Source organism: Littorina saxatilis, linkage group LG13, assembly GCF_037325665.1.
Source record: "Littorina saxatilis isolate snail1 linkage group LG13, US_GU_Lsax_2.0, whole genome shotgun sequence".
NCBI classification, from domain to species: Eukaryota; Metazoa; Mollusca; class Gastropoda; order Littorinimorpha; family Littorinidae; genus Littorina; species Littorina saxatilis.
This window is the reverse complement of record NC_090257.1, coordinates 4,783,539-4,792,892: the sequence shown is the minus strand read 5'-3', so window position 1 is coordinate 4,792,892 and position 9,354 is coordinate 4,783,539.

Here is a 9,354-nt window from a genome sequence, read left to right as displayed (position 1 = left end):
ACTAAGAGGATTCTACAGACACACGCCTAGCTGAGCAAACTGGACAAAGTTGCAAAATCCAACGCTTGAGGAAGCAAACAGTATGGTGAATTCCAAAATCGCACCCTTCAACAAAAAGAAGAAAAAAAAGAGCCAGAGTGTAAAATTGTGAAATACTTCTTTCCAGACCAGCAAATTGATGAAGAGCGGGGCTAATATGAAAATGAAAAAGCGCACACAGAAAATTCACACAGCTTTTTTTTTTCCTTCTCCCTCTTCTTTTTTTTCTGTTCTTTTTTCTGTGTTCCCCTCCTTCCGAAAATTGTGCTTGAGGGGGAACAATGACTGAGTGAGAGAGTTCAATGTATTAAGCGGTCTTAGTGTGGTGAGGGGAAGAGAGTAAACCCGCTTAACTCAATTATGTCCCCCTGCTGCGCTGTTGTCGCCCTTTATGGGTCTTTTGGTAACGCTTCTGTCCCCTGTCGGATCCATATTATCCCCCTTTTCGAGGGTCGATGGGGAACCGTGAGGAATTAGCTCTGGGTTTCTGTGCTATGGTTGGTTGTATTCGACAGGGGTGTGTGTATAGAATTCAGTGTGCGAATTGGGGAGAGGGATGGTGTGTGTGTGTGTGTGTGTGTGTATGTGTGTGTGTGTGTGTGTGTGTGTGTGTGTGTGTGTTGGTGGGTGTGTGAGCGCATGCGTTTCTGTATGTGTGTGTATACGTGTGTTTGTGTGTGTGTGTGGGGGTGTGCGCGTGCGCGCGTTTGTGTGTGTGTACGTGTGTGTGTGCTTGTGCTTGTGTGTGAGTACGTGTGTGTGTGTGAGTACGTGTGTATGTTCTTGTCTGTTGGATAATAAACAATAACAACCAACCAATCATCCTATCTGTTCTTTTTATCTTGCTCAGTGCCCCATCATCCACGCACTTTTGTTTCACTTATGTATGAGTTTTGTATTTGCGCCAGTAAGTCAACTCGGGCCATCACTAAAAGAGTACATGCGATTACTATGATGTTGATGCTTACAGTTATGTTAAAGTACTTACCGTATGCACGGTATGAGTCATAACAACTGACCTTCATACAATTATGAATTAAACGATTGGAATGTTCAGTTGATTATTGATGTGATCAATAAGACAAAAAGTGAAACAACGTAGTTTAAAATGGATCATTCAATTTCCCTCTTCTTCAGTTTTTTTAAACTCAAAGGTTTTTGTGGTCGGATCTCAAAAAGCAAGAGAAACCGTACAGTTGCCTCAGCGTCAGTGGGGAAAGGGAGAAAACCCACTCTCTCTGCTCTCTCTTCTCTCCCTTCGCTTCTACCCATGGCCTGCTGCCAGTTTTGTTTCTGGGCTTGTGGTTCTTTTTGTCTGTCTCAATGGCTCCCTCTTGTGTCTTCCCAGAATGCCCTCCGCCCACTTCGCTTTGACACAATTTCCGCTACAAGAGCCACCAACTGCTCCTTTTCTCGCGCGTTCTCACGGGGCGCGGGATTTGGGCCCGGAGCGGTAATTGAAAAATATTGAATATCACACACTCACGGTTGCGCTTGCGCGGCGACAAGTGCCAGCGCCGTCTATTGACGAACGAGGGGGGATAATGGAGGGGTAAATAATTAATCGCATCAAAATTGAGCCTTAATAGAGTGTAGTTTATGCGGCCGGCGCTTACTGTTTATGGCTGTAATTGTGGGTGAATCGCTCCATTATGGCCTGACAGTGAGTGAGGCAGAGGGGATGGTGGTGGTGGTGGTGGGGGTGGCGGGGGGTGGCCGGATGGGGGTTGGAGGGGGGTCTTGGGGCTAGATGATGAGGGCTGGCTATGGAGGGTTCACGACAGGGTGGAAGCAATGAGAGTCCGCTGCTATGGTTCTCACGCCGGGAGCCAAAGATCGACGCCATATTAGCTTTCCCTTTGTAATAACCGCAGCTTGCCTTCGATCACTATCAAAGTTTATATTTGTCTTAGTTTTCTCGTTACGCTCTTGTAGGCATAACTAGTGTAATGGCAAACCCCCCATGCCTTGGAGACATAATGTATAAAGCACACATGTCACGGTGACAATGGGCGGTTCTGGTGAGGTTATGCCCCCTCTTTCTTTCGACTGGTAACTGGCGCCACCTCGGGAAAGATCACACGAGAAAGGAAAAAAACAAACTTGCATTGGTTCCAAATAGCATATCGGTTTGGTAACAGTTCGTGTGTAAGTCGTGCATTTTACTACGGTAAACAGACAATTTTCTGTTCTGGTGAGGTTATGCCCCTTCTTTCTTTCGGCTGGTAACTGGCGCCACCTCGCGGCAAGACCACATGAGTTGTCTCGCGTTATCACCCTAAAAGCGCTCATTGTGAACATGGCCCAGCGAACTCCTTTGTTTTCCAAACATAGGCCAAGACAGCGTCGAAGAATAACCCTAACAATAACAATAAGTATAATAGTAGCAACACTTTATTGTCAATCACAATATTACATTAAAATGGATGTGGGTATTTGTCAGCCTGTGACACGAGGCAAATGTGATTCAAAAATGTTTGAAACCCCACTGTGTCTGACAAACATGAACCCTGAAGAAAATGTGCTGTTTGGCAACTTAAGATTCAAGTTTATACTGATATCTACAAATATTTTTGACATGATTACCCTCGGCGCTTATCATTCTCTGTCAAGGCGTGAACGCGCGGGCTTATCCTGCAAAATGTTTTTTTTTCTTTAAATTTTGCGCTGCATCCATTAAAATGTTCCAGACATTTCCACGCAAGTTTGATGCCATTGAAATGAATACTCAAGTTGTCCCCTCAAAGTGAGTGTGTTTTGCGTCTGCTTGTCAGTCAGTAGGTTTGCACCCGTTCTGTTACCGGCACGGTTGGCCTAGTGGTAAGGCGTCCGCCCCGTGATCGGGAGGTCGTGGGTTCGAACCCCGGCCGGGTCATACCTAAGACTTTTTTTTTTTTTTACACGTTTTTATTTCTTTTTGGTACACAATACCTAAGACTTTAAAATTGGCAATCTAGTGGCTGCTCCGCCTGGCGTCTGGCATTATGGGGTTAGTGCTAGGACTGGTTGGTCCGGTGTCAGAATAATGTGACTGGATGAGACATGAAGCCTGTGCTGCGACTTCTGTCTTGTGTGTGGCGCACGTTATATGTCAAAGCAGCACCGCCCTGATATGGCCCTTCGTGGTCGGCTGGGCGTTAAGCAAACAAACAAACAAACAAACCCGTTCTGTCAGTCGTTGAAATCGCTGTGTTTATTGTGTGTGCGTCTTTGTCTCTGTCTGCATCTCTGTCTCTGTCTAATCTCTGTTTCAGTATCTGTTTCTCTCTCTCTCTCTCTCTCTCTCTCTCTCTCTCTCTCTCTCTCTCTCTCTCTCTCTCTGTGTGTGTGTCTGTATGTGTGTTTGAGTATCTGTCTGTGTGTCTGTGTGTGTGTCTCTCTCTCCCTCCCTCTCTCTCCCTTTTTCTATTTCTCTCTCTCACTCTCTCTTGCATTGCAAAGCAGTGATCTCTTACTGTCAAATATGCACTTGTTTTGTCTTTTTCTTTTATCTCTTTCTTTCATCTCGCTCTCTCTCCCTGTCGCTGTCACCCCCCCCCCCAACCCCTCTTGCTACTTTTCACTTAAACTTTCACGATTCTGCTGAGCCGACAGTTTCATTTATTGAAATTAAAATGTATTCGATCGGAGCTTGACGCAGATCTTTGGGGGTACTGCCGGGTCATCAGAGAATTGAACTTTGGTGCCCTCAGGCGAACAGTAACAATTAACTGAGGGTTTGTTTACCTGTCTCTCATCATGTGCTTGTCTACATGCTTTTTTACCGATCAGTTTCTCTTTAACTGCCTCGTTATGTCTTTGTCTACATACATATGTCTGTCTCTCACTTTTTTCTCTCAAACTCTCTCTCTCTCTCTCTCTCTCTCTCTCTCTCTCTCTCTCTCTCTCTCTCTCTCTCTCTCTCTCTCTCTGAGCGCTCTCTCTTTCTTTAAATATAGCTCGTTCTCTCTCTCTCTCTCCCTCTCTCTCTCTCACTCTCTCTCTCTCCCTCTCTCTCTCTCCCTCTCTCTCTCTCCCTCTCTCTCTCTCCCTCTCTCTCTCTCCCTCTCTCTCTCTCTCTCTCTCTCTCTCTCTCTCACTCTTCTCTTTCTATCACTATCTAACTCTTTTTATCCTTTCTCTCACCACGTTCTCTTTCTCTCTATCTCTGTATCTCGCATTCTCTCTCTTCCTCTCTCTCTCTTATCTCCCTCTATTTTTTCTCTGCGTCTTACCCTCCCCCCCCCCCCCCCCCTGCTCCCCTACCTCCTTCCCTCCTAATGTATTCTTCCTCTAACCTTTTACGATTCCACTGAGATGACTTTTGACGTACAAGTCGACAGTTTATTGACATTAAAACGTGTTCAAGGAAATGACCAGATCACCCTTCGATTGGAGCAGCTTGGCGCTTGACGCCAATCTAAGGTAGTACCAGTCATCAGTGAATTGAACTTTGGTGCCCTCCGGCCGCCAGAAACAATTAGAGTGAATTATTGATGATCCAATTGCTTTAAGTACCGTGCCCCTTGCAGTGAAATGCGCAAATACTCATGTCGATAAATGGAGGAGAAAGGAAAAGCTGAAAGACAAGAGAAAGAGAAAATGTTCTTCGATTTATTATAACAGACAGTAAAAAGCTATGAGAGAGGGAAGGAGGTGGGGCGGGGGGGAGAGAGAGACAGAGAAAGAAAAAGAGAGACAGAGAAAGAAAGAGAGAGAGAGAGAGACAGACAGACAGACAGACAGACAGACAGACAGACAGACAGACAGACAGACAGACAGACAGACAGACAAACGGAGACAGACGGAGATGGGTGATACAATGATTTTTAAAGTCGTTTTTGAGCTGTTTTTGGGTCGATATACTTGTGAATGTAATGTTTTGTCAATAACAAACGTTCCAACAACCTACCTTTCTTGTTTTTTTATTCTGAATTTTTGGAACGTTGGCAGTCTTTTTGTTTTTGGATGTGTTTTACTTGTCACATTGATTACAGTGCTGTCCTTTTTGTGTTCTACGCGCGTCTATTGGCAATCATTTAATGATATTGAAATGTAACTTTTTTTTTTTTAGCCCTTGACGTGTTTCATTTGTTTAATGCATATTACATATGCTGATTATATTTGTCATTATCCCTTTTGCTTCATTTCCTACTTTATGATGTTTACAAAAATAATTATCAACCGCTTTTGTTTTCAAATTACCTAAGTGTAGTTTTCTTCTTCTTTTGAACTTTATGCTGCGCTTGCTTTTCTGTGCATGCTGGTCTATCACTGTTTTCCTAGTTCTAATGATTAACTCTCACGCACATCTTTTATTGTTATTTGATTATATGAAGAATAGGACACAAACGACTGCAGGCGAGAAGAACTATGGAACAAAATAACAATGAAAATGCACTCACCAGAAAGATGGACATTTAATCATGAATACGAACATTGACTGGTTTCGACACTTACGGCTTCTTCAGCAAACCAAAAGGGAGAGATGACAAAAGGAGACATTAGAAAATTAGGACAGACAGTACCATGTCATTGTTTTTGTTTTTTTTAATTTTCCGTTTAATGTTTTTTTTAGTTGAACGTTTAGTGTGGTCCTGTTCTTTGCTGATGTTCTTGTGTATCTTTCTGGCATCTCTCCTTTTATCTATCTATTTATTTGGTGTTTAACGTCGTTTTCAACCACGAAGGTTATATCGCGACGGGGAAAGGGGGGAGATGGAATAGAGCCACTTGTCAATTGTTTCTTGTTCACAAAAGCACTAATAAAAAAATAATGCTCCAGGGGCTTGCAACGTCGTACAATGTATGACCTCACTGGGAGAATGCAAGTTTCAAGTACAAAGGACTTAACATTTCTTACATACTGCTTGACTAAAATCTTTACAAAAATTGACTATATTCTATACAAGAAACACTTAACAAGGGTAAAAAGAGAAACAGAATCCGTTAGTCGCCTCTTACTATGCCTAGTAAGCATCGGGTAAATTCTTCCCCCCTAACCCGCGGGGGGTATCTCTCCTTTTATTTTCTGACGAAGACCTAAGTGTCAAAACCGGTCCATGTTCGTGTTCATGTTTAAAATAATGTCCATGTTTCTTGTGAGTACAGTTTGCTTTTTGTTATTTTGTTTGTTCTTGTTTATATGCTTTGTATTGGACAAAAATTGGTCCCTTGCCTCACGCCCCTCGGGATATCAATCTCTCTCTGTGCATGGCGCGCGTTCAACCTCAGCTTCAGTCTTTTTCCTTTAATGTCGCATTTCCTTTGTTGTCGCTTTCATGAGATTGTATTTACATTATTAACTTTTGACTGTCACATATTTTGTCTTTCCCTCAAAGGCCTAACCAAAACATGGCGAACACACACACCCACACACACACATACGAGAGGTTGCGAGTTCGACCGTGGGTCAGGGCGTTAGCAATTTTCTCCCCCCTTTCCTAACCTAGGTGGTGGGTTCAAGTGCTAGTCTTTCGGATGAGACGAAAAACCGAGGTCCCTTCGTGTACACTACATTGGGGTGTGCACGTTAAAGATCCCACGATTGACAAAAGGGTCTTTCCTGGCAAAATTGTATTGGCATAGATAAAAATGTCCACCAAATACCCGTGTGACTTGGAATAAAGGCCGTGAAAGGTGAATGCTCGCCCTAATATAGGCTTGAGGTTTGCTGGCCGATGTGAATGCGTGATATATTGTGTAAAAAATTCCATCTCACACGGCAGACACACACACACACACACACACACACATACGTGTATAAGGTCACAAATGAGGACTTGCTAATACACACATTCACACAACGGATAGTGCGTTTGTAGTGCACTTGCACTACAACGGCACTGGGCGCAGTGCCTTTGTAGTGCACTTGCACTACAACGGCACTGAGTGCAGTACTCGCTCCGGCATCGACGAATTTTACACTAAAAAAGGCACAAAATTTGACCTATTTCGTCGCCTATAGAGGACGGAAAGAATGTCATTTTGAACATTGTTATGACATTCTTTCCGTCAAATTGAGGCATGTACTTTCAGGAAATATAGTTGAAAAAAATGGGGAATTTTTTGGCATCCCCATTTTTTTTCAAATTCTCCATTTGTTACCAAGTGTGTACAGATTTTTTCCTCATTTGTATAGATGTACACGCCCACACACACACACACACACACACACACACACACACACACACACACACACACACACACACACACACACACACACACACACACACACACACACACACACACACACACACACACACACACACACACATACAAACAAACAGACATAAAAGAAAAGAAATTTTAAGAGAAAAAAAGAAACCTTCGTAAAAAAAAAAAAGAAAAAAAAAAAGAGTCAGTTCAGAATCCCCCCTTCCCCGCTTCTGTTCTATCAACTACCTCACCACTCACGATCTTTCGCTGCACTAATTGACTGATCCAGCAATCATGATCAGGAGCACACGAGCAGGTACCACGCCTATCAAATATACTTCGACGACGGCGCTATCATAAACAGATCAGCAGGTGCTTAAATGAAGAATACTCAACAATCACCCCAATATTGTTTTATCAATGGTTTCTTCCGCAAAATGTCATGAATCTTCAGTGATTTTCGTTTTAAAAAGACAAGAGCCGAGTCTGTCAACAAAAGAGATATGGCAGTGCGGGATAGGGGGTATGACATGACAACAGCTTGAAGCTTCCATTTGTGCCAGCCAGCACCTCAACAAGACCACGCAATGAGATTGTTCAATAAACCCCTTGACTTCTGGAAGAAATTGGTTAAAAAAAAATCAATGCCAAAAAAAAAAAAAAAAAAAAATCAATGCCAAAAAAAAAAAAAAAAAAAAAAAGCGGGGGCAAAATTGTTTGGATTTACTTGTGCCAGATAAATAAACTTCGTAAAGAGGGAAGAAAAAAACGTTTGCCAAAAAAGAACAACCCAACATAACAAACAAGGTGTAACAATTCAACCAACATTGAGAAAATGGTATTCAGGGGAGGCAATCATCCTCTGCATTTCAGAAATTATGTCCCTTATCAGAGTATAGACATTTTGTATGATAGCAAAGTATGCATCTGATACACATTATGGCAGTCAAATGGTCAAAGTCTGTTTGAACTTAGATTTTTAAAGCAGAACAAAACACATCAATTTAACACGGCCCACCATGGGCTTGTTGTCAAAGTTTGTTAAACTTTGAAGACCGCCAGACTGCTGTCCGACACACACCTGATCTGCACTATGAAGAGATCACAATAACTACCTTTGACCATTAAAATAATGATTCGGGGGGCCCGGGTAGCTCAGGTGGTAGAGCACTGGACTTGTGATCGAGAGGTCGCTGGTTCGAATCCGGGCCGGGACGGACACGGGTCAACTTTATGTGCAGACCCAGAGACGGTATCCATCTCCCACCCCCGTGTCACCACAATGGCACGTTAAAGATCTTGGTCATTCTACCATAAGTGCAGATGGCTGATACCACCTAAACACGCAAACATCAAAAAGCCGTGAGGGCGTAAAACTCGAATCGTATAAACCAATTCATGTCCAATATAGGCAATTAAGACCTGACGGACAATAAGCCCCTTAAAATTATTTATCATCATGATAAAAACAGACAACCCCGCTTCCTGTACTGAATTTAGTACATAAGATATTTATCAAGGTTCATGGGCGCTGTTTCGAGTCGGACATCTTCACTTTAAAACGAACTAATTGACTCATCCAGCGATCATTATGTCGCACAAATGAAGCGATTTGTCACATATCGGCAATAGCCGGGAAACCACCTTATCATCATCCGTTGATCGTAATGCGCTCGAAGACCGCATTTGAACTCGCTGGTAGCGTTTCATTGGAGACTGTAGCATATTCTCTGTAGTGTTTGGTTTCACCGCTAGAGGGCCGGCGCGTGAGGAGTAGCCAGTCCATTTAATTTTCCAGCCATTCTTCGCTGTGAGGAGATGGATGGAAAGAGATAAAACACGTTGGACTGGAGAGAGAGAGAGAGAGAGAGAGAGAGAGAGAGAGAGAGAGAGAGAGAGAGAAAGAGAGAGAGAGAGACAGAGACAGAGAGACAGAGATAGAGACAGAGACAGAGAGAGACAGAGACAGAGACACAGAGACAGAGACACAGAGAGGAACAAACTACAAAAAGAAACCACCCAAACCAAAGTAGCCCGAATTAAAAAACCGAGCAGAAAAAACAGACACAGACGCACGCACACACTTACGTTCGCGAGCGGCATGAACGCACGCACGAATGAATACACGCACACATACATACACAAAAACGCACGCACGCGCTCGCGCACGCACGCACA